Genomic DNA, 24,038 nt, shown 5'->3' with positions numbered 1-24,038 from the left:
TAGATAGATAGGAGATAGATAGATAGATAGATAGATAGGAGATAGATAGATAGATAGATAGATAGATAGATAGATAGGAGAGAGATATTAGATAGATAGATAGATAGATAGATAGATAGATAGATAGATAGGAGAGAGATGTTAGATAGATAGATAGGAGATAGATAGATAGGAGATAGATAGATAGGAGATAGATAGATAGATAGATAGATAGATAGATAGATAGATAGGAGATAGATAGATAGATAGATAGATAGATAGATAGATAGGAGAGAGATATTAGATAGATAGATAGATAGATAGATAGATAGATAGATAGATAGATAGGAGAGAGATGTTAGATAGATAGATAGGAGATAGATAGATAGATAGATAGATAGATAGATAGATAGATAGATAGGAGATAGATAGATAGATAGATAGATAGATAGGAGATAAATAGATAGATAGATAGATAGATAGATAGAAGAGAGATGTTAGATAGATAGATAGGAGAGAGATGTTAGATAGATAGATAGGAGATAGATAGATAGATAGATAGATAGGAGATAAATAAATAGATAGATAGATAGATAGATAGATAGATAGGACATAGATAGATAGACAGACATTGATATGCTGTATATACTTACATATATACACATCACATCTACTCACACACATACATTCATATGCAACATATACACACAATGAAAAAACTGAATAAAACATCCAGCGCCAAAAATAGAAATAAAACTTGACTTTTACTTAGGACATGTTAAAAATAATTCACAAACATGGATCCAGAAATTGCGAATACAAGCAGAGCTTACGCGTTTCGGGACTATATGCTATGTCCTATGAGTAAGGGACATAGCATATAGTCCCGAAACGCGTAAGCTCTGCTTGTATTCGCAATTTCTGGATCCATGTTTGTGAATTATTTTTAACATGTCCTAAGTAAAAGTCAAGTTTTATTTCTATTTTTGGCGCTGGATGTTTTATTCAGTTTTTTCATTGCAAAGATGTCTTCCTCTTCAGTCGGGGAATTTTCCGGGCAGCCTAAAACACGTATGTCCTTTTTCTCATTCCTTATTTTATATTGGGGTAGAGCGGGTGTGTTGAATTTTTCAACATATACACACACCTATCTACACACATACAGGACTCACATCCTATTAATATTATAAATGTGAAATGTTTGTGAGTTTGTGGGTTTGTGACTTTGGATGTTCGGATGTTTAGCGGTCAATCGCGCAAAAACCGCTCCACCGATTTGGCTGAAATTTTGCACAAACACAGTCACTACACTCGATTGCGCAATAGGCTACTTTTCGTCACAATAGCGCACATATGTTTTTCCCAGGACCCCCACAAAACCCAAACTCACATCACTATCTCTGCAATCTCACACACTTTGGACCATAGCAAGCCACAAAATTCATATTACCCTCTACAGCAAAGGTCAGCAAGCCCTGGCACACGTGCCAAGAGTGGCACTCCTGCCATATTTCACTGGCACACCAGCAGCACAGGACCTGCAAGAGTTAAATGAAGTCCAAGTCTCTTCAGTGCTCTGCAAGAGCTGAGGCATAAGGACACTCCCCTTTGAGAGGGGTGCAGGAAACCCAGGGAGTGGAGCTTAATCGCTCAAGTCTCTGCCTTCTGTAGTGATAGCTCCTGCCATCTGCACCCTGCAAACTTCCCCGAGGCAGATTTCGCTATCTGATGACGAGGTAGAGCTGATTTTATCCAGGTCACATGGCTTTTCCCCCTGTATACGGTTGCAGGAGAATAATTATAAATTGGTCACACGCTGGTACAGGACTCCCACCTGGCTGCACAGTAAGGGACTGTATTCCTCGGAACAATGTTGGAGATGTCAGTCAGCCGCAGGCACTTACCTACACATTTGGTGGTCATGTCCGGTGCTGCAGAACTTCTGGCTTCAAGTGACAGATGTGGTTCGCGCAGTCAGTTATCCTTACTTCCAGCTTACCCCTGAGACTCTGTTCCTGTTCCTACCGTCTGGTGACTATAAGCCTGAATCCAACAGATTAGTTACTCGCTTGCTGCTGCCAATTCATTAATCCCTTTGTACTGGATGAATCCCTCTGCACCTCCGTTTTCTCTATGGGTTGACAAGGTGAATCAGATTTCCCGCTTCGAAGAACTTATGGCCTGGAAAACGTGAAAACGTGGACACCCTGGCTCCTGCATAAACATTAGACCTGGTCTCTCCCTCCTCCACTCTCTCCCGTAACTCTTTCCCTCCATTCTCCCCTCCTTCTTGTCCCTCTTTTCTACTTTCTTACTTGTTCTCTCACTGCTCCTACTCTGCCTTTCTTCACGCTTTCTATTCCTTTCTCTCATTTCATCTTGCTACTCTGGTAGCTTCTTCGTTGTGATTTTTACCTGGTGCATAACACTTCTATTTTTGCTTCACTGTGTTGCTATGCAATAATTCCGCACGTTCTTTATGGTACATAGTGATATACTTACCTGTTTGCTATTTAGCTACTCTTTACTTAGTTGCTTTTGCGCACATGCGCAATTTCACATGCTACTGGTTCAATATTTCTTTCTGTTGTGTTCTTTTAAAAATTTTCAAAAACCAATAAACGTTTGAATTGAAAAAAAAAAAAAAAAACCTTCCCCGAGGAGGAGAGGAAGCTGCTAGCAAACTGAAAGTAAGAAACACACAGCTACCCTCCTTTAGTTTCTATTCTCATTAATGTCAGGCATTTGGGGTTATTAGTTTAGTGTTAGTAACTCCATGTGCCTCACATTAATAGGAATAAACCCCATCATGTCCCTCATATTAACCCCTGTGTACCCCATATAAAGGTTACTAATATGTGCGACATATGGAGGTACTAATAAAAGACCTCAATAATGAAGATACTTAATTATTACCTCCAAGTCTCTCACGTATCAGTAACTAGAGATGAGCGAGTACTGTTCGGATCAGCCGATCCGAACAGCACGCTCCATAGAAATGAATGGATGCACCTGGTACTTCCGCTTGGATGTAGCCGGCGCGCTTAACCCCCCGCATGCCGGCTACGACCATTCATTTCTATGCGAGCGTGCTGTTCGGATCGGCTGATTCGAACAGTACTCGCTCATCTCTATCAGTAACTTTTACACAGGGGTTAATGTGAGGAACATGATGGGGTTAATTGCTATTAATAAGAGGCACATGGAGTTACTAAACTGTCTTGCACAGGGCCAGACATTATGTTGCTTGCTCAAGAGTATCCTGTGCCCAAAACTTACATGTACTGGCGCAAAATAACAAATCATACAATGACGTATATCAAAGTATATTAACCTGAAATACCTCTATCCCAAAGACACTATGTACAGTTTCTCAGAACACCGTATAGCAGCTGAACTACAAATTATGTTCAACATAAAAGTCTCACGTATTCTCAGAATTACAACAATAACAAGATACAAAGTTACATTTTATATCCCATACCTTATACACAGTACGAAAACCTTACCCGCGCCTGTATATACCCACTTCTACAATTACCGTAGACAAAGTCGCGGGTACCAGCTAGTAGTATATAAGACACATACAAGTAAGTAAACACATATACACATCTATACATATTTTATTCAAAAATATACTTACATGTGGCTGTGCAGCTCTGTCTAGCAGTGAAGAGAGCAGATACACAGGATGCCTCCCTTCACACTCCGATACTGAGGAGGGGGACGGGCGGAACAGGAAGCTGCTTTGTGCGGAAGCTTTTACAAGAAGCATCTGCAGCCCTGCATCTACTGCTGATCTTCTACTTATGGTAGGGAAGGTATGGGGCCTTTGAGGGTGTGAGGATATTAACCCCTTCCCGCCGATGGCACTTTTTGACTTCCTGACCAAGCTCGATTTTTCAAAACTGACATGTGTCACTTTATGTGGCAATAACTTTGGAATGCTTTAACTTACCAAAGTGATTTTGAGATTGTTTTTTCGTAACACATTGCACTTCATGTTAGAGGTAAATTTTGATTGATATGTTTTGTGTTTAATTATGAAAAAAATAGGAAATTTGGTGGAAATTTTGAAAAATATGCATTTTATAAAGTTTGAATTGATGTGCATTGCATACAGATAGTCAGACCGCCAAAATTATATCATAAATCTCATGTCCCAGATCTCTGCTTTATGTCGGCATCAAACTTTAGTCACAATTTTATTTTTTACGGACATTATAAGATTTACAAGTGAACGAAGGATTATGAAGATAATCTTGTTTCCCTTAGTCCTATCAGCGGCACAATATGGGGTATTTCTGCCCCTGTGTGCTGGTAGGACAGGCGGATTTTTAATTAGCCAATTAATTAATCATGGCTTGCCCTATAAGAGGGCCCAAGAACCTCCCCCCTGCGTGTATATACAAGAGTAATCTAATTATACATAGGTAACATAGTATACTTATAACAATAAAAACATTCTTCCGGGTGGGAAGTCTTGTGCCGCTGATAGGACTAAGGGAAACAAGATTATCTTCATAATCCTTCGTTCCCTGTCGTCCTTGTTAAATATTATATATTTACAATATTCTCTAGCAGACATGGGGTTAACACTCTACTGACATCATAGTCTTATATTCTGGTGCATGGGTGCGGTTAGAGTACACCATTTTAGAAATCTCCTTACATAGCTACAAGATGGAAGGTAACACCCCCTCTCATGAATATAAATGAGTAAGAAATACACATGTCGGGGTCTGTCTTTGGGGAAGACCAGGAGGTCTGTCTTTGGGAACACCAGGGTGGGTGGTCCAGGCAGATGGACATCCATGGACGTCGTAACCAGCCCAAGTCCACCAACCAGATGACAAGCATGAACCAAGCTGTAACTACAAGATATCCAGATGATTTAACTTCTCTAAAGATGTAAGCTATTGACAATTGACTGATATTTGTGTTATTTGGACATTTTCCCTGTTCCTGTGTTTTCCTTCAAGATATTAATAAACCTCTACACTGATTTATAACAAGCTGACTTCTTCCTATCGTGGACAAGGCCTACAACACGTGACACAAGTCTATCCCACAATTTCAAGGATATTTAACAGTGGACACAAGTCTCACCGGCAAATACAAGATATTTAACAGTCCTACAGCAGCACAATATGGGGAGTTAGCAAGTAATCCCCTAGGGTGGGTCCTCACCACCAACTGCATTTAAACTGTGACCAAAAGCAGTAGCTTCTGGAGCCTGAGTGTCCAGGCAGTAGTGGGACACAAGGGTTGACTCCGAGGACCAATATGCAGCAGCAAATTTGACTTAGAGACAAGGCTTTTGTCTCTGCTCAGGAGGTGGAAACCAACCTCCTGGAATGCGCCCTTGAATAAGAGAACTTAATTGTCTCCCTGACCCTTTGTGTCTCCCCAGGAGGTTGATGAGGAAGTTTCCTGACTTTCTGAAGTCATGCTGGAGGTAGATCCTCAGGCATCTCATGAGGTCCAGTGTATGGAACTTTTCTTCGTCAGCAGAGGAAGGAGCTGAAAAAAGCTGATAAGGTGATCAGCTGGTTTATATTTATGGTGGAAGGAATTTTGGGTCTGAAGCTCGGAAGGCAGTGGAACCTGATCCGGAAGGAGGAGGTATATGGCTTCTCCGCAGACAGAGCTTGTAGCCCACTGACCCTTTTGGCTGATGCTATAGCCAGAAGAATTGCTGTTTTGTAGGTCAGGAACTTTAGTTTGACCTCTTCCAGCGGCTCAAAAGGCTTTGTGAGTAGTGCCGAAAGGACTGTATTAAGGTCCCACTGGTGGACAAGTGTGGTAACCACAGGTCTCAGCCTAGTTGCCCCTTTCATACAGGTGCTTACTAAAGGATCTTGAGACAAACACCTCCCCAGATAGGCGGACAGAGCGGCTACATGTACCTTTAGGGTGGCAGCAGCGAGCCCTCTGTCTAGTCCGTTTTGAAGAAAATCCAGGATCGCCCTCACTGGGGGATCGGAGGAGTCCACTTCATGTTCAAGACTCCAGGCATTGAAGATTTTACCAATTCTTCTATAGATGGTATTAGTAGGCCCAGCTCTGGTGCTGCAAGAGTCTTCAGAACGGCTTGAGACAGTCCTCTATTCCTTTATAGGGACTGGTCAACCTCCAGGCTGTCAGGTTGAGTCTCCTCAGATCCTGGCATCTCAGCTCTCCTTGGGTTACCAGGTCTGGGGGGGGGGGGGGAGCCTCCAGTATATGCCTTGACTCATCCACATGAGCTGGGCAAACCAAGCCCTTTGGCCAGAACGGGATTATGGCAATTCCCGAGGCGTGGTCCTGTCTTATTTTATCAATACCCCATGGTATGATTGGAATTGGAGGGAGATGTACATCAGCCTGAACCTCCATGGGATGGACAGGGCATCCACTGCCAAGGGATTGTCCTTCTGGTACAGAGAGCAGAAGGTCCCCACCTTGGCGTTGAAATGAAAAACAGGGAACAGCACCGAGCTGCCAATAGTGAGGTACCGTATGGCACTATTATAGAGACAAAGGTAAGAGTTCTCCTCACCTTTTATGGTTGTGATTACAACCATTCAATGCGCTTTTGAACCACTTAATGTACGGGGGGGATTCCACCCCAAACGCTGAGCTTGCAGGATCCGTATCACCCTTGGTGTCAGTAAATGATTGGAGGACCCGAGAAAAAAGGGGATCACCGCGCTCAATTGGTTAGAAAAAAGGACATTCTTTATTCCGATTGACGTCACACAACGCGTTTCGGGCTTATGCCCTTCCTCAAGTGTTTCGAAAGACCAGGTAATATTCAGCTGCCCAGGATCTGGTCTATTTAGCTGCCAAAAGATACCAGCTCAGCCGCAGCACTGAGGGCTCCCCTGGATTGTCAGCCTGCAGGAGATGGGTCTTCTCACAATGTCATATCTGTCGCTGGCAGGAATCCTATCAGCCCTAATAACGGGATAGAAGTAGTTGACCCCCGCAGGCTGCACACGCCGTACACTCCTACAATACAGGCTCTTGCCGGCCGGCTAGTTTTTGGCTTTGGCTAGCAGCCCTCCCGCCCTTGCTCAATCTTCTGGCAGTAACAGGATGCCGGAGGGGATAGAGGTTCCCCTCTGCATGTACTAGCACTAGGAGGACTCCCGTCCTATGTGAGAGCGGATCCCGCTGTCTCCATGCCTCAGACCTGTGACATGCATGGAGGTCTGAGGCATGGAGACAGCGGGATCCGCTCTCACATAGGACGGGAGTCCTCCTAGTGCTAGTACATGCAGAGGGGAACCTCTATCCCCTCCTCCATCCTGCTCAGGGTGTGATCATACTAGCCAGCGAGACGCCCCCTTTCTTCGGACTCCGGCATCCTGTTACTGCCAGAAGATTGAGCAAGGGCGGGAGGGCTGCTAGCCAAAGCCAAAAACTAGCCGGCCGGCAAGAGCCTGTATTGTAGGAGTGTACGGCGTGTGCAGCCTGCGGGGGTCAACTACTTCTATCCCGTTATTAGGGCTGATAGGATTCCTGCCAGCGACAGATATGACATTGTGAGAAGACCCATCTCCTGCAGGCTGACAATCCAGGGGAGCCCTCAGTGCTGCGGCTGAGCTGGTATCTTTTGGCAGCTAAATAGACCAGATCCTGGGCAGCTGAATATTACCTGGTCTTTCGATACACTTGAGGAAGGTCATAAGCCCGAAACGCGTTGTGTGACGTCAATCGGAATAAAGAATGTCCTTTTTTCTAACCAATTGAGCGCGGTGATCCCCTTTTTTCTCGGGTCCTCCAATCACCTTGGCGTTGAGTCAGGTTGCCATAAGATCAACCTCCAGGAGACCCCATCTCTGGATGATCAGTTGAAATACGTCTGAACTGAGTGACCATTCACCAGATACAGTAATACCCCGACACAACTGCTACTATGTTCAGGGAGCCCTTGATGTGAACAGTGGATAACTGGGTCAGATTCTTTCCTGCCCAGGAAAAATATAAGCTTCGCCTCTCTCAGCAGGGCTGGAGATCTGGTGCCATCTTGCTTGTTCATATAGACTACAGTGGTCATGTTGTCTGAACAAACCTTCACAGCTTTGCAAAGTGAAGAATAGCCAGATAGATTGCTCTGGGCTCTTTGATTGGACGTTCCCAACTGCGGTCTCCTCCAACTACCTTGCACAGTCTTGTCTTCCAGATGGGCTCCCCATGCCAAATGGGATGCATCTATTGTCAACAGGGTCCACACTGTCGGGATCGCGGACCTTCTGTCTTTTGGGTGTATCACCATCTGAGGGAAAGATGGGTACTGGGAGAAAAGCAGATCCTCTTGTGCAATCCCTGTGGAGAGCCATTCCAGGTTCTCAACACTTCAGTCTGAAGGGGACGCAAATGCCATAAAGCCCAAGGGACCGCCCTGGCCGAGGATAACATCAGGCTGAGGACTCTCATGGCGGTGCGGATGGTAACTCGCCGGGTCCGAAATAGGAAGCGGGCAGAAGACTCTATACTCAACTGCCTTGGGCTGGAAGGAAGATCTGCATCAACTCTGGATCCACAATAAAACCCAGGAACTTCTTCCGGGTAGCTGGCACGATCTCTGATTTCTCCCAATTGACTATCCAACCTAACTTCTGTAGGAGGTTGATAGCTATCTGGAGGTGTTGGAGGATTGCAGCAGACTGAGCTTCTATGAGCCCGTTGTTCAAGTAGGGAACGATAAATAGGCCTTGTAGTCTGAGGGCGGTGGCGACCGGAGCGACCACCTTGATGAATACGAATGGGGCTGAGAAAATGCCAACCGGCAGTGCGGTGACTTGATAATGCTCTCTGTGGTGGCCATATAAATGGCGATTCTGGTGATGCTTCCTGTGAGGACTAAAATAGGGACCTGGAGATACGCGTCTTTGAGATCTAGAGTGATCATTACTTCTCCCTGCTGTAGATAAAATGTTACAGTGCCTACCGACTCCAACCGGCCGGTCGGAAGGTAGATGATCGAACTCTATAGAATAACCGCGTTCTACCACCAGTAGAACCCAAAGATCTCCATATGGGTTCTCCATACCACAGAAAAAAATGGAAAAGATGTCCTCCAACATGAATGATGGCCACAGAGAGCAGTGCCCCATAACAATTCAGGCTTCTTTTTGGGGTCATCCCCAGATTACCACTACCCGCGCCTCTAGGACGGTATCTAGACCGCCGTTGTTGCTGGCGTCTAAGGCCAGATGTTGACCCTCAACCCCTAGGAGGGGGAGATCTTCCTCTGGAGGCTTGCGGCAGGGATTTCCCTTTGCCCTCAACTAGACCTTCCATGAGGTCATCCAGCCCTCAGCCGAATACCTTCCCAGGCTCAAAGGGAAGGGAGCAGAGCGCGAATTTTGAGGCGAGATCAGCTCTCCAAAGAGAGCCTTAGCTGTTGTCTGGACGAGATGTAGTCCACTGCTCTGTGGAGGCTTCCATTCGAGTTGAGAAAGACGGGTCCGCAGATAATCGGACACAGCAATTGAGGCTATGGCTACTGAGGCCTGAGCTGACCTGGCGGAATACACCTTCTTTAGGTTGGAGTCCGCTTTGCGATCCCGGAGGTCCTGAAAATTTGAGCCATCTTCTAAGGTCTATCTTCGGGGGAGGCCCCCACTTGTCCCATTGTGATGGGTCCTGGGGAACAGGGACCTGACTCTCATAGAGGAATGTCCCTTCTCAGGTTGTTTCCATTGCTGAAGCATGATGCTTCAGGTAGTCAAGCCGGCACAGTAGGCTTTAGTTAGGCAGCCCACAGGCAGATGGCGCAGATGGCAGCAGGCAGGTCTAACCTTCGGGTAGAGTACAAACAGTATAGAACTCTAGACCCGGTGCACTCAACATAAAAGTCGGTTTCCTTACAGACAGAAACAAAAGAAAAATTTCTTTTTTTTTATAAGGGCCTTGTTCACTCACAAAAGTAGTCTTGGTGCACCTTCAGCTTACCTCACCAGAGCTGTGGGAGTTGCTGGAAAACTCACTGCCATCTCATAGGCTGCTGTTCCCATTAGCTACTTATTATGGCAGCGGGTTTCCACCAATTGAAATTCCACCCTCCATATGTTGGACTGACTGTAAGAAGAGACAAAGGCCATAAACAATTTCTTTATGATCCAAGAGTTACTCCACTTTGTAACTTCAATGTTAGCCAGTGGCAGTTCATGTGTGACACCTGCCGTTTGCTAGTGCCCTTTGAGGAGGCCAGTTTATTTATCAGAAGCCAGGACTATGGGATATCCTGGTAAAAGATGCTAATAAATCTGGTTGATCAGGAGACTGGAGATGTGACGCCTACATCTCACGGCCACATGAGCCCCGTGGGGACTGAACTGGAGGATGAGAAGGACATTGGAGCACAACCAATATGTAGTGAAATGGGAGGTTTTTCTACACAAGTGACAGGAGAGGAGGAGCAAGAACAGTCAGAAAAGAAAGAGGGAGATGAGAGACAAGGCAGATGACACAGACACGCTGTGGCAGTATGCTGTTAAGATGGATGTAGGGAGTCCCTCCAAGTCACTTGTGCAAATGACCCCATGCATGCTCACTTGCTTGCGTAGTGACAGCTTAATTGTCACTTTTTGGTAAGGGGGATGTTAGACCCTCGCTACCGGTCAAAAATGGGGGCCTTTTTTGCACACGCTGATAGGAAGGACAAACTGAACTACTATATAGCAGTTGCCTATCTGCGCCATTGTCTATTCTCTCGCAGGGCCCTGGGTGCTCATCTGGGCAGCACGGTGGCTCAGTGGTTAGCACTGCAGCCTTGCAGCACTGGAGTCCTAGGTTCAAATCCTGCCAAGGGCAACATCTGCAAGGAGTTTGTATGTTCTCCCCGCGTTTGCGTGGGTTTCCTCCGGGTACTCCGGTTTCCTCCCACACACCAAAGACATACTGATAGGGAATGTAGATTGTGAGCCCTATATGGGACAGTGACTGACAATATCTGTAAAGCGCTGCGGAATATGATGGCGCTATATAAGTAAGCATAATAAAATAAATCTTGCACTGCTGTGAGGGGAGAGGGAAGTAGAAGCAGTAACAGCTCCATCAGTAGCAGCCTGAGCCTAGAGTCGCTGATGAGCAGCTTTCTTCATCCACATAGTGAAGAAACTACTCACCAGCAGCTGTACATAGAGCAGAACCTGAACCAGCAGATGGTGGCATACTTGGAGTGCACTGTCACCCTTCATCAAAGATCCACTGGACTACTGTGTAACCAAACTGGATTTATGGCTGTAACTGGCCGAGTTTGCTCTGGAAAAGCTGTCCTGCCGGCCAGTAGTGTGGTATCAGAGTTGGTATTTAGTGCGGTGGGGCCATAACTACCCCAAGGAGAGCTTGCTTGTCCACCCAAAATCTGATACCAAGTGTTCATCCTTACAGCCACCATTGTCAGCAGATACTGTTTGTGCCACCAACCTCCCCACTTTGTCACTGGGTCACTCTATGGCCTCCTCGTGTCGCTGCCACCTCCACATTATGTCACCTTGCCACTCTGTGGCCACCTAAGGCTGCTGTCACCTCCACATTATGTTACCGGGTCACTCTGTAGCCTCCTCATGCTGTTGCCGCCTCTACATTATGTCACCCTGTATGTATACTATATACACCATTATATACACTATACTATATACACCACTATATATACAATTTTATATACACCACTATATATAGTGCTGCACTCTGCAGCAAAGCAATAGCTGATTTTAACGTGATTCAACGCAAATTAATTCGAAATGAGTCAAATCTTTTCCAAGAATGCGTCAAACCGGCTGAAACAAATTTTTGGACAGGAACATGAATGTACTATAACGGTGCTGCCTCACCCCATAATAAATGTATTCACTTAAACAAAGAACTTAAAGTAGGAGGCATAGTTTTCCATTTGGTCTTGCTGAGGGCGGGTATTACGGGGGGGGGGGGGGTGAAATTCTGACACGAGTGGCTGCTCTCCCCCGCCCTCAGAGCGTGCCTCGCTATTGGCTGATGATTTAAAGGGTTACCTTTATAAATGTCAAATGTCTTTGCTGCATGGCAGTATATGTAAGCCTTGAAAAAGCGCCATTGGGTGCAAAACAGTCATTCTGAACCTCTGGAGGACGTGGATCTAAAGTTTTTGGCTTACAAGACTACCTCTTTGCTAGCCATCACCTTTACTAAAAAAGTGGGCCTTTTGATCTGAAGAACCTTATATCTCTTTCTCCTCAGAGTACAGTTAAGGTTCCTCCCTGGATTCAATATTAAGGTGTCCTCCCGGGCTGATATCAATCAGGTAGTCTCTTTACCAATTTTCATCCCGCTCCACTCTTTAGACTTGGTGAGATGTCTACAAGTCTATCTCCAACGCACAAGATCCTTGAGAAGGTCGGAGAACCTTCTACTCAACATCTATGGAAGGAACAAATCGTTCTATTCCTCTTGAGCAAATCCATGTTGCCACCTTTTGGCGCTCCTAGCTAAGCTTTGTAAGACATTGTCCACAGCTCAGAGACCATGGCCTTTGGGCGTTCAGTATTGAGGGCTGTAATGTGAGAGGACTCTCCCTAAGGGGTCTGCTTGCTGCATCCCCATATTGTGCTCCCGGTAGGACGTAAGGGAATTCTTGATTATTTTATTTTAGATTATCAATATTCTTGTAGCGTACCCAAAAATTATTTATCATGTAAACTCAGAGTAGGGGAGTATAACCTACCCAAAATGGGACGTATTAAAATATAGCCTTTATTGGTTCAATTACAATACCCAAAGGAACAAACAAACAAAAATTTCCCCATTAAAAAAGAAAGGAAAGGAGAATAGACAGAGTAGCGTGTCTCTGAAATTGCTATGTCAATTGTATAGCATTCACAACTAGCAGCTACTAGAGAACCACAGTGAGCAATCAGATTTACTTGTATGGAATCTCACAACACTCCTAAGACTGCACTTGTGTCCATATCATTAACACTTGGCTGTTCACTGGTATCCGTGTACTGCTAGGCTAATCCTTGCTTTCTGATAGCCAATTCCTCCTTCTTAGCCACTATTGTATTATTCCCTTTTCTCATGCACTGCCAATAACTTGTTTGTATAGCTGAGTAGGGAGAAGTTTACTGACTCACACCTATCAGGGAGTCATTGAACTAACAATAGGGCAAGCTAGACACTTATCTCTTATCTCGTCCATTCTACTACCTCAATCTGTCACCTGACCGGTTTCAATGTCCCTTTACTATTGGACACATCATCAGAGGTGTGAATCCTCTGATGATCAACAAGAGTTGATTTATGAAAAAAACATTTCCCACATTCAGAACAGGAATATGGCTTCTATCCTGTGTGAATTATTTTATGTTTAACAAGAGATGATGAATCTGAATAACATTTCCCGCATTCAGAACATGAATATGGCTTCTCTCCTGTGTGAGTTCTTCGATGTCTAACAAGACCTGAGTTACGAATAAAACATTTCCCACATTCTGAACAGGAATATGGCCTCTCTCCTGTGTGAATTCTTTGATGTTTAACAAGATCTGAGTTACAAATAAAACATTTCCCACATTCTGAACAGGGATATGGCTTCTCTCCTGTGTGAATTTTTTGATGTTTAACAAGATCTGAATTACGAGTATAACATTTCCCACATTCTGAACATGAATATGGCTTCTCCCTTGTGTGATTTTTTTGATGTAAAGTAAGAGTTGATCTATGTGCAAAACATTTGTCACATTCAGAACATGCAAATGGTTTCTCCCCAGTGTGAATTATTTTATGTTTAACAAGATTTGATTTACATCTAAAACACCTACCACATTCAGAACATAAATATGGCTTCTCTCCTGTGTGAATCCTCTGATGATCAACAAAAGTTGATTTATGAAAAAAACATTTCCCACATTCTGAACATGAATATGGCTTCTCTCCTGTGTAAATCCTCTGATGTTCAACAAGAGATGATTTACGAAAAAAACATTTCCCACATTCAGAACATGAATATGGCTTCTCTCCTGTGTGAATTATTTTATGTTTAACAAGAGTTGATAAATCTGAATAACATTTCCCGCATTCAGAACATGAATATGGCTTCTCTCCTGTGTGAATCCTCTGATGATCAACAAGAGTTGATTTACGAAAAAAACATTTCCCACATTCAGAACATGAATATGGCTTCTCTCCTGTGTGAATTATTTTATGTTTAACAAGAGTTGATGAATCTGAATAACATTTCCCGCATTCAGAACATGAATATGGCTTCTCTCCTGTGTGAGTTCTTTGATGTCTAACAAGACCTGAGTTACGAATAAAACATTTCCCACATTCTGAACAGGAATATGGCTTCTCTCCTGTGTGAATTTTTTGATGTTTAACAAGAACTGAGTTACAAATAAAACATTTCCCACATTCTGAACAGGAATATGGCTTCTCTCCTGTGTGAATTTTTTGATGTTTAACAAGATCTGAATTACAAGTATAACAATTCCCACATTCTGAACATGAATATAGCTTCTCTCCTGTGTGAGTTCTTTGATGTCTAACAAGATTTGAATTACGAGTATAACAATTCCCACATTCTGAACATGAATATGACTTCTCTCCTGTGTGAGTTCTTTGATGTATAGCAAGGGCTGAAGGTATATGTGGGGTAATGACATGTTCTTCATATGGATCTTGTTTGATACCAGGATCCTCTGCTTTATAATCTGTAGATATCAGATGTCCCTCTGAGCTCCTGTTACAGTCATCTGTGATAAATACAAAGGATTTTACTATTTTTTTTTAATAATCTCAAAAACCAATTCTATTAATATTTTATAGAGCCCAAATATTTCTTTACTAGCTTTATCTGGGCATCGAAGTCCCCGTGATTCACGAAAAGTACTCTTGTTAGACCTAAACGGAGAGGGAGTTTGGTGGTTCTGGATTGCTCTAGCTACTTCCTGGCCTCAGTCATAGCTCGCATTCTTGACTGGCACCGCTCAGTGAGCTCTAAACTCTGGGTGGCCCTGGAGAAGTCTCTGAGCCTACTCCCTCTCATTGCTCTCCCATAGCTTCATAAGTGTTGATTGGTCAGACAGTAAAACTAATATGCTTCCTTTTGTCACTTACCAGACAATTGGATCTTGCTGACTACGGTGCTGTGTAGAGATTCTTCCAAAATGATGACCCTATGATCCCAATCTCGGGCAACCCGGACTTCCCTTCCGCTCTTCACTCCTCTTTTCTCTTCCACACTGTGGGTCAACCTGCCTTTAGATTCCATTGTGTTATATCAGCCTTCTCCCTTCTCCCTCGATCTGAGCTACTCACTACGACCCCCAGACCCTGGACTCTATTGCCTCTCACTGGCAGTTCACCCAGCTTTTCCATTCTTATACTGCTCTTAAGACATCTCATAATCTTCATAGGACGTTGTTATAAAGGATTGAGTCAACAGTCTATCAGTATTTATGTTATAGTTGGGAAAGGGAATTGGGGGGGTCTCGTTCTCACCAGATGTGTGGTCTTCAGCTTTCCAAGCATGTTACAAGTTCTCTATATCTTGTCCACTCCTATGCCCTTTTGGTCAGACACAAGGTAAGGTAAAGGACACAATGTGGGGGTAGGAATTACACGAGGGAGAGCCATCTCTTGCACTTATGAAAGGGCTGGTTAAGGCTTGAAACGCGTTGTATTGTGCTGCATTTATTTCAATAAACGTCTCTGAATTTTGGACATCTGCTCTGTCATGTCCTTCCCATACCAGTGAGCATGGTTCTATTGAATAGGACCATTGGTCCCAATTGTTTTTGTCTAGCCTTTTGGTCGGATGTCCATCTTATTATTCAGACGGTCACTGGTATTACTTTACATGATGACTCTACTCCTCTCTAACTTTCCGCATAAGTTTAGGAAGCACACCCACAAGTTATTAGTTTTCCTGTTAGAAGCGCTAAGATCAGATATCCCTAGACTGTGGAAATCCCGACGCCTCATTCTCTGCTGTCTTGCCTATGGCTCTACTGTGATATAGTTGTTTCCCTCCTCCCCCCCCCCATATTCCTCCCTGCACCTCAACCTGACATTTCTTGTTTTAAAGGGATTCTACCATTAAAACCCTTTTTTGGCGACCACACGTTGGAATAGCCTTTAGAAAGGCTATTCGTCTCTTATCTTATTTGTGATCTCCACCGCGCCATTCTTTAGAAATACCGATTTTTACCGGTATGCAAATTAGTTCTCTCACAGCGATGGGGGTGGGCCCCAGCGCCGGAAATGCGATGGGAGCGTCCCCACTGCTGCTCGAGAACAGGCTCCAGCGACGCCTCTATCTTCGGCTGGATCCTCCCCTTCTTTTGTCTTTCTTTGGCGTCACATCTAACGCCTGCGCAGTTGGCTCTGCCAGTGAAACACTAGTAGAGCCGACTGCGCATGCCAGCCGGCGGCCATAGTTCCGAGGCCGCAAGTGCACGCATGCTCGGTGGAGATCACATCTAAAGGTAAGAGACAAATAGCCTTTCTAAAGGCTATTCCGACGTGTGATCGCCAAAAAAAAGGGTTTTAATGGTAGAATCCCTTTAAATCGAACAGCAGTTTATTTCATTCTCCCCACTGAAAACTCAAACAGCTCAGTCACTTCCGGTATATATGTGTATGGAGAAGTTTACAGGAAATGTGGCTGGATGGTCAATCTGCATCTAACCTGTCCGGCCACCATGGAGGAGGACAATCACCTGCAATAGCTCTTGGATCTATGAGCTCTTTTTCTCAACTGCACATGTATCTGTTATCAGTGGAGAGAGGAATAAACCGCAGCAAGAAATGTCTAGTGGTAGCTTTTATCCAAGGAGACAGCAGGTGATGAAGAAGTTGTCCTCATTCACATAGACATATTTCATTATCCTTGTTCCAATGGTATTTCTACATCATATTATAAATGTGCAGCGTGTTATCACCTATAGCAGTATCACATTTATATTCATGTATTACTTGTATTCAGCTGAATGTGGGAATAGACAGCTGAAAATCAGGAATCTGTGACTATTCTGTGGTACATTCAGTGGTGACTCCTCACCTGGGCGGTTCCCTGTAGGAATGTCCTCCTCACACTCCTCATCACCACTCACATAGGGATCTTCTATCTTTACGTCTATAGCATTAATATTGTTCAGCTCTTTATCCTGATGGAAAGTATATCAAACAAATAAAGTAAGTCAGTAGAAAATTCTAGATGAAGCAAAAGATTAATCTGAGACAAATATAGAGGACAGTTCAAGGAGAACCTCAAAAACATCTTATAAATGTATATTCAGGAGGACAAGATATAGATCAGGGAGAGCAGATCAGATTCTACCAGATACATCCGGGGTTGTTTGTCTCAGGGGAAATAAAGGATCAGATCGGTAGAAATCCAACCTGATGGTTCCTTATTCCAACCAGAAGTCTCCATAGCCAGAAGATTGTGAGAAGATCCAGACAACATGTAATGTCTATGGTCAGCTTTATCCTCCATCTCCACCTCTCATTACACAAGTATAAACCATCTAATACTGCTGGAGAACCCAAGACTGACCACAAGGACTTCACAGCCCGTCTACACATCATAGGGAATATCTCCATCTACCTGATCATCCTGTGGAAGAAGAGGACTGGGACATCTCTCCGGTGTTGTCCTCTTACTGGATCTACCTGTAGGAAACACAGACAGGGACTGAATTCATTCTGTACATACAAATAATGGAAGTCCATGTGTATATAGTCATGTCTATTACCTGCTGATGTGAGGGGCTGGTGGTCCTCCATCATCACCTCCTTGTACAGATCCTTGTGTCCTTCTAAATACTCCCACTCCTCCATGGAGAAATATACAGCGACATCCTGACACCTTATAGGAACCTGACAACACAATGATACAGTCATCACCCCGACCCCTCCAGTTACTGTATAATGTCCCAGCATTCCCAGCAGTGTCACCTCTCCAGTCAGCAGCTCCAGCATCTTGTTGGTGAGTTCTAGGATTTTCTGTCCATTGATGTGCCCCTGTATCAGGGGGTGAAGTGGAGTCTCTGGGATTGGGCTCTGGGTTCCTTTATACACAGGAGCCTGACAGCGCCCACTAGAGGTCTTCTTCACTACTGTGTAATCCTGGTTATGGGGAGACACATTAATAAATCTCACTCCATACATGTCCAGAGTCCATCACCTCTCCAGTCCTATCATCTGTTATTACTATAGATAAGAATGATGTAATGATGACATCATCAGAATCTCTCACCTCTCCAGTAAGCTGGTAGATGATCTCTAGGGTGAGATTTAATAGACTTTCCGCCATCTTGTTCCTGTCTCTTTCCATCCTTGATGGATCAATCGGGAATATTCTCTTATATAGAAGATCCTGAGAGGATTCTATATTGTAGGAACCTGAATGGAGAGAAGATGAGACAATGTACTATATCTACTAGAGATGAGCGAACACTAAAATGTTCGAGGTTTGAAATCCGATTCGAACAACCGCTCACTGTTCAACTGTTCGAACGGGTTTCGAACCCCATTATAGTCTATGGGGAACAGATACTCGTTATGGGGGAAACCCAAATCCGTCTCAGGAATGTCAAAAAGTCCACTATGACACCACAGGAAATGATGACACACCCTGGAATGACACTGGGACAGCAGGGGAAGCATGTCTGGGGGCATCTAACACACCCAAGTCCCTGTATTACCCCAACATCACAGCCTAACAACTACACACTTTACACACTCAATACCACCTCTCAGACAGTGGAAAAACACCTTGAAACATTCTTTCTTTCTGTAAGTGAGTACAGCCTCTCACCAGAAGTGTATTTGGCCCTTGTAGTGAGTTGAGGTTGGCACCAGCAGAGTTTTTGGAAATCAGGGTGGAGGGAGCCTCTAACCAGCAAAGTTTTGGGAAATCAGGCTGGAGGGAGCCTCTAACCAGCAGAGTTTTTGGAAATCAGGGTGGAGGGAGCCTCTAACCAGCAGAGTTTTTGGAAATCAGGGTGGAGGGAGCCTCTAACCAGCAGAGTTTTTGGAAATCAGGGTGGAGGGAGCCTCTAACCAGCAGAGTTTTTGGAAATCAGGGTGGAGGGAGCCTCTAACCAGCAGAGTTTTGTGAAATTCATGGTAGAGGGAGCCTCTAACCAGCAGAGTTGTGGGAAATTCATGGTGCAGGGAGCCTCTAACCAGCAGAGTTGTGGGAAATTCATGGTGGAGGGAGCCTCTGTAAGGATTGGAGTCAGGAGCAGGCAGTGCAAAGTGACACAGATGGGAAAGCAACACTGTGCAACTAATGACAAAAGGGGTCGCAGGCCCTGCAGCTATAACTATGCTGTAATATCTGAGATGAGGCAGACCCATGCACTTCCTAATTGAAGTACACCTACCAAGGCTCCTGACACTTCTATCCGGCGGCTAGGATAAGGGGAGAGGAGGCCCTGAAAGTCCTAGGGGGTCACACCTAAACAGAAAGCACAGTGTAAATGCAATGCCAAACAAAAGACTAAACAGCATGGAACCAGGGAGGACCACAAGTCCCAGCAAGACACAGAAGAGAAGGCGAGGTCAGACGAGCAAGAGGTCAAGCCAGGAGATATAATAAAGGTACCAAATCAAAAGAAAAGGGATAGTCAAAAATACAAGCCAGGCAGATTAACCAAGAAAACAGACCGAATATTAACAGACAGGGAATAAGACTGAGCAGGGGGACCAGGAAACCCAAGTGAATGGCTGGCAAGGATCCATGCCTGGGTGGGGTTTAAATAGCAGCAGAGAACACACCTGATGGCTAATGACATGGAGACTGAAGGCAAGGAAAAGATTAACCCTTAATGACCTAAGCACACCCAATAGAACTCCTAACACGTCTCCCAGGGAGACGCCGCGCAGCAAGGAGACCGCGGCGGCTCCGTATCCTGACAGCCTCTAACCAGCAGAGTTTTGGGAAATCAGGGTGGAGGGAGCCTCTAACCAGCAGAGTTTTGGGAAATTCATGGTGGAGGGAGCCTCTAACCAGCAGAGTTTTGGGAAATCAGGGTGGAGGGAGCCTAGTAGGAGCAGAATTGTGCAACGCTTATGGTGGATGAGTATGAGGATGCAGAGGAGTAATTGGAGAGGTTGAGCACAGACATCAACTTTCATGTTGGGGTGCTTTACACAGGTGGGCACGAAAATGAAGGCTCTATCCAGTGGGTGTTCATTTTTATCAAAGTGAGCCGGTCGGCACTCTCAGCTGTCAGCCGGCTGCGCTTGTCAGTGATGATGCCACCGGCTGCACTGAACACCCTCTCAGATAGGATGCTGGCGGCAGGACAGGACAGCACCTCCAAGGCATATAGGGCAAGTTCAAGCCACAGGTCCAATTTCGACACCCAATATGTGTAGGGTGCAGAGGGATCGGAGAGGACAGGGCTGTGGTCGGAAAGGTATTCCCGCAACATACTTCTCACGCCTGGTAACACTAGGACCCTCAGTGGCGGTACTTTGGTGAGGGGGTGCCATCAAGGTGTCCAAGACCTTAGACAGTGTGCCCCTTGTGTGTGTGGACTGGGGAGCACTTGGTCGCCTCATGGAGGAACTGTCCTCTCTGCTGCCAACGTCACTTGCTGGAAACATCTCCATCATATTCTGCACCAATTGCCTGTGGCAAGCATTGATGCGATTGGCCCTCCCCTCTACCGGAATAAAAGACGAGATGTTGTTTTTATACCGGGGGTCAAGGATAGCAAAGATCCAGTACTGGTTGTCCTCCATGATTTTGACAATACGCTTGTCAGTTGTAAAGCACCCCAACATGAAGTCAGCCATGTGTGCCACAGTGTTAGTTGGCATGACTCCTCTGGCCCCACCGGAAAGTTCAATCTCCATTTCCTCCTCCCTTTCTACCCATCCGCGCTGCAACAATGGGATGATTCGAAGTTTCCCGGTAGCCTCCTGTATCACCATCACATGATCTGACAGGTCTTCCTCCTCCTCCTCCATTAAACGCTGTGAAGCGGAGAGAGGTGTGGACCTACTCTCCAGCTGTGATGGACCTGCTGCTATCCCTGACTCCTCTGTGTGATCTGAGTTATCCCTGATGTCAATGAGGGATTCTCGCAGCACACAGAAGAGCAGGATTGTAAGGCTCACCATCGCATCTTCAAAGCTCACCCTCTTTGTGGACTCCTCAAACACCCTTAGTATGTCACAAAGGTCTCTCATCCATGGCCACTCATGGCTGAGAAACTGAGGCAGCTGACTTTGTGGCACCCTAGAGTTTTGTAGCTGGTATTCCATCAAAGGTCTCTGCTGCTCAACCACTCTGCTCAACATGTGTTAAGTTGAGTTCCAGCGTGTGGGGACGTCGCACAAAAGCCGGTGTTGGGGCAGATGTAGGCGTTGCTGGAGTGTTTTTAAGCTAGCAGCAGTTACTGTCGACTTGCGAAAGTGGGCGCACATGCGCCGCACTTTCACCAGTAGCTCAGGGACATTTGGGTAGTTCTTTAAAAAACGTTGCACCACTAGGTTAAAGACGTGGGCCAGGCATGGAACATGTTGGAGTCCGGCAAGCTCCAGAGCTGCTACCAGGTTCCGGCCATTATCACAAACGACCATGCCTGGGCCCAGGTGCAGCGGTTCAAACCATATTGCCATCTCATCGAAGAGGGCATCCCTCACCTTGGAGGCAGTGTGCAGTCTGTCCCCCAAGCTGATGAGCTTCAGCATGGCCTGCTGACATCTACTAACGCCAGTGCTGCAACGTTTCCAGCTCGTAGCTGGGGTCAATCTAACAGCAGTGGAGGAGAAGGAGGCGGTGGAGGAGGAGGGTGTTGTTCCCGTGCCCCTGCCAGGAATGTTAGGCGGGGAGACGAGGTAGACCGGCCCAGTTTGTGAAGCAGTCCCAGCCTCAACTACATTCACCCAGTGTGCCATCAGTGAAAGGTAGCGTCCCTGTCCGCATGCACTTGTCCACGCGTAGGTGGTCAAGTGGACCTTTGTGCAAAGCGCCGAACTAAGGGCCCGCCTGATGTTGAGTGACACGTGCTGGTGCAAGGCGGCAGACCAGGAGAAGTAGTGACGGCTAGGGACGGCATAGCGAGGTGCCGCACTTGCCATCAGGTCCAGGAAGGCCGGAGTTTCAACAAGCCGGAACGGCAACATCTCCTGGGCCAGCAGTTTAGCGATGTTGGCGTTCAAGGCTTGCGCGTGTGGGTGGTTAGCGGTATATTTCTGCTGGCACTCAAATGTCTGAGAGATGGTGGGTTGGTGTAAAGAAGCGCCTGATGGTGCAGGAGAAGGAGATGAGACAGGAACAGGGGAGGATGAGGGAGTCAACAAAGTGACGGAGCCAGATGATGGGGTGTCCTGGATTGGCCTCTGGACTGCATCGCCAGCACTGTGAGCAGTGGGATAGGCAGTGGCGTCAATGGCGGGCGACGTTTGACCTGCGGTTGCTCTCTGCCACTGACTCCAGTGCTTGGATTCCAAATGACGGCGCATTGAAGTGGTGGACAGGTTGCTCTTCTCAGAACCCCTACTCAATTTCGATAGGCAAATTGTGCAAACAACACTATATCTGTCCTCGGCGCATTCCTTGAGAAATCTCCACACCTTCGAGAAACGTGCCCTCGAGGTGGGAGCTGGGTACAAAAGGGAACATCTTGGGACATTCCGGGGGTAGCCTGGCTTCGGCGAAGCAGCTGACCTCTGCCTCTGGACATGCCTCTGCCTCTAGCTACCCTTTTTGGGGCTGCACCTGCCTCAACATCGACACTACTTTCCCCGCTTGACAGCCCCACTGTCCAGGTCGGGTCAGTGTCCTCGTCGTCCACCACCTCCTCTTCCAACTCCTCTCTCACCTCCTCCTCCTGCACAACGCTCATGGCAAATTGTTGCCCTGACGGCAACTGTGTCTCATCATCGTCGATGAGGGTGGGTTGCTATTCATCCGCCACCAAATCGACTGGAGATGGAGGAGGCTCCAGTGTTTGAGCATCTGGACACTGATACTCATCTGGTAGCTCCTTGGAATCGCGAAATGGAGGGGCAGGTTGAGGGACAGTGAAAGGACCGGAGAACAGCTCCGGGGAGCTGGGAAAATTGGGGTTATTGTTCTGGGAAGATTGGGAATTTTGGGAGGAAGGAGGACAAGACTGTTGGGTAAAAGGAGAAGATGAGGTAGAGGCTGACTGGCTGGTAGACAATGTGCTGTAAGCATTATCCGACAGCCATTGCAAGACCAGTTCCTGGTTCTCGGGCCTAGTAAGGTTTTTACCCTGCAGCCTAGTTAATGTGGCAAGCAACCCTGGGACTGTGGAGAAGCGCAATGCTTGCTGCCCCACAGGAGTAGGCACGGGATGCCCTGTGGCTTCACCGCTAATTTGCTTCCCAGAAGCATTGCCCCGACCTCGCCCACGGCCTCGTCCACGTCCCTTTCCGGGTGCCTTGCACATTTTAATATGGTTTGCTGCCTTAAATACAGTCACAACCTGGCACTATATGCCAATAGCAACAAATGAGGGTGGTATGCAGTCCCCAATTTATTTGGGGAATTAACACTCAGAACCTGGCACTATATGCCAATAGCAACAAATGAGGGTGGTATGCAGGTCCCAATTGATTTGGGGAATTAACAGTCAGAACCTGGCAGTATATGCCAATAGCACGAAATGAAGGGTGTATGAAGCCCCAATTTTATTCCTGGGGGATTACACACAGTGTATTACAATTAGTTTCAGGGGTGGGGGTGGGGGTACACACTGTTGGAACGTGGATTGAGGGTATATAGGGTACATGGGAATACACTTTCAGTGTATCCCACTCAGTATCATCCACACCGCGGAAAGATGGGTTGCGCAGATACAACCTGTCAATGCCACGTTAGTGTGATAGACACTGACAAGCTTCTCCCTGGAATGTAGCTCTTAAAAGAGCTGTTGGTTCTCTTCTCCTCTCCTATCCTATCCCTGCCTAGCCGAATCTAATACCCATCTCAATGGCCGCAGACCTCCGTCTGTGACCAAGTGAAAGCTCAGAATGACGCGAAGCTGGGCGGCGCTGTTCTTATCAATCAGAGGTCACATGTTTTCGGCAGCCAATGG

The 24,038-nt window shown here is 45.9% G+C and overlaps 1 pseudogene; it reads right to left on the bottom strand.

The window, feature by feature from the left end:
* Window positions 1-24,038, bottom strand: part of LOC142191103 (uncharacterized) — a 602,426-nt pseudogene that overhangs the window by 415,098 nt on the left and 163,290 nt on the right.

The sequence above is a fragment of the Leptodactylus fuscus genome, chromosome 1 (genome assembly GCF_031893055.1).
Source record: "Leptodactylus fuscus isolate aLepFus1 chromosome 1, aLepFus1.hap2, whole genome shotgun sequence".
In the NCBI taxonomy this organism is placed as follows: domain Eukaryota; kingdom Metazoa; phylum Chordata; class Amphibia; order Anura; family Leptodactylidae; genus Leptodactylus; species Leptodactylus fuscus.
Note: the sequence above shows the minus strand (reverse complement) of the source record. Positions and strands in the feature narration are given on the sequence as shown.